The sequence below is a fragment of the Piliocolobus tephrosceles genome, chromosome 7 (genome assembly GCF_002776525.5).
Source record: "Piliocolobus tephrosceles isolate RC106 chromosome 7, ASM277652v3, whole genome shotgun sequence".
Lineage (NCBI taxonomy): Eukaryota > Metazoa > Chordata > Mammalia > Primates > Cercopithecidae > Piliocolobus > Piliocolobus tephrosceles.
The window spans coordinates 50523919-50526788 of NC_045440.1; positions in this window are offsets into that span (position 1 = coordinate 50523919).

Here is a 2870-nt window from a genome sequence, read left to right on the forward strand (position 1 = left end):
TCAGATGGTTGTAGATGTGTGGCATTATTTCTGAAGGCTCCGTTCTGTTCCATTGGTCTATATCTCTGTTTTGGTACCAGTACCATGCTGTTTTGGTTACTGTAGCCTTGTAGTATAGTTTGAAGTCAGGTAGCGTGACGCCTCCGGCTTTGTCCTTTTGACTTAGGATTGTCTTGGCAATGCGGGCTCTTTTTTGGTTCCATATGAACTTTAAAGCAGTTTTTTTCCAATTCGGTGAAGAAACTCATTGGTAGCTTGATGGGGATGGCATTGAATCTATAAATTACCTTGGGCAGTATGGCCATTTTCACAATATTGATTCTGCCTATCCATGAGCATGGTATGTTCTTCCATTTGTTTGTGTCCTCTTTGATTTCACTGAGCAGTGGTTTGTAGTTCTCCTTGAAGAGGTCCAGTAACAATTATTAACGATATATGTATCTTTATGTAATTTTGAGCCACTTATGTTTGCTCTTCTGTGAAATGTCTGCTTGTGTCTTTGCTCACTTTTTGCTTTTAGGCAGATGGGGGAGGACCGAGAGTTTCTCTTTTATCTGCTTCTCAGTTGCCTTCAGCTCAAAATAATTCTCATGCCAAAGTTGCATATTTTGAGTGGCATATTCTGGTACCTTTCAAAAGTTTGTCAAGCTGAGTGGACAGACATCGTTCTGAGATAATACAAGAAGATAGTCACAGAACTCTCACCTGTGGATGAAATGGACAAGGATGTATTCTTAAAGAGCCGGCTGGGTGCAGTGGCTCACACCTGTAATCCTAGCACCTTAATGCTGAGTGTGATCTGCGGCAGTATGGAGGTGAAAGAGTGATGATGTTATGCCCAGACCGTTTATTCCCCGAAGAAGACCACCAGAGTCCAGAGTCAAAGCCAAGCGGCAAGGATCTTTATTGCAAGTTCGAACTTGGTCCCTCCGTTCCACAACATACAAGAGGGCCTTGAACAATGCGTGTGCTCGCTTCTTATACCCCGATGTAAACAGGACATGTAAAGTTACAGAGAAACAAGGTAATTCTTCTGGTTACAACATTACAATTGGCTAACATTTTAAGTTATACTCTTAGCAGTTTTCTTATTGGTTCTTGCGCTTTCACAAACGGTTGTAACCTTATCGGAGATTCTCCAGATGTTGTTTTTCTTCTAAAGTTGAGATATATGGAGGAATGTGTTTGTGTCGGGCCCAGGAAGTGGAGGCATATGGGGGGATGTGATGTGTCGGGCTCAAGGCTGTGATATATGGAGGAATGCGTTTGTGTCGGGCCCAGGAAGTGGATATGTACGTTTGTACTGGGCCCAGGGCTGAGGAATGTGTTCTTTCAATGGGTGACCCCTGTTTTCTGAGTGCATCAGTGACAGGCTCACCTGCCTTCCTCACCTTCCCTCTGTCAAACTCCTGCCTCGCTACTGATGGGCTTCTCTTCCCCTTCTCCTCACACAATTCTTCTCTGTTCCCTTTACTTCCTTCGTGTTGTTGTTTGTAATTTCACACACCCACCCCGCCCCCAGCTCATATTTGGGCCTTATCTGAAAATGGCTGTGAAGATTGCCATGGTGTGTCTACTACTGTAATTGGATGCACCGCATGCGTTCTGTTTTCGCTGTTGTTTTCACAAAGCAGGATACAAATGATTGGTTTCTAACCTGCTATTTTGAAAGTGATTGATTTTCATCTGAATTAAACAGTGTTTATTTCCAGCTCCATGCTTGTGTGTTGGGGGAAGGGCGTGTGGGTGTGGGCATATGTGTGTGTGAAATTCAGAATCAATTCCTACTTTCTCCATAGCATGATACCCATAGCAATTCATTCTTAACAGGGAAGATTACAATTGAGGTCAATCATTTCTTCACATTTGTTCATAAAAACATTCATAGAATGACAATTTTGGATGAAAGGAAATATATAATAAATGAGAGTAAAAAAGGTATATTGACAATGTGCTTGAAACATTGAAAACAGAAAGGTCAGTCATTGAAGACTTTTAAAAAGCTGCTTGATTAAAAATGATTGAGCTTTTATATTTTATCCAGATTTACTAACTTTCATGATATAAAATACTCCTAAGTGATTTCAGAAACTACCAAATATATTTATCCCAAGTCACTCTAGTTTTAAAAATTAATAGCCTTTGCATAAATGCTGGATTACAGAGTCCCTATGAACATTGCTCAATGGCTTTTACTATAATTGAAACATGGAAAGTTCCAATCAGTACATTTAATGGTGTTGGACTCTAAAGATTTCTATTTGCAAAGAAGTGTGAATTAAAAACAACTGTTAAAGTAATTACAATCTCCTTCAGTGAAACCTCATGAAGCCTCTTACTGCCACTTCTAGCGAGGCTCCTTATTGGCATACTCTTACTATACAGGCTTTTAATTAAATTATTGCTTGATTATGTCACCCCAATTCCATGTTCTTTGTAAACTCAAATTCTTACCCAAAATCCTAGTTGTCATCTCACTAACACAATATGTTTCCTTTTGTCACGGTCCTCTCTTCCTAGCCATACTGAACCTGAGCAGCCCTCAGGTCCTGTGTTATCTTGGGAACTGCATTGCTTCTCGAGCTCTCTTTTCTGAGATCACAAATGTCTATTTTCGAAGCAACTTTATTAGTGCTTCAGAAATTTACATTCTTATACAAAAACATCTGTGTACAGTAGTGTTGTGGTCAGGAAGACATGAATTATGTGGAAACATCTCTCTCCAAACTAATAAAACAACAGTGTCACTATCTCACACTTTTAAATGTCTTCAATTTTTTTCTTAAGCAAATGATGAAATCATTATTTTTAAATATTTGCATTGAATATTGACACCATTTCTTTAGTCTTATCTGTTCTTGAGGCTCAGG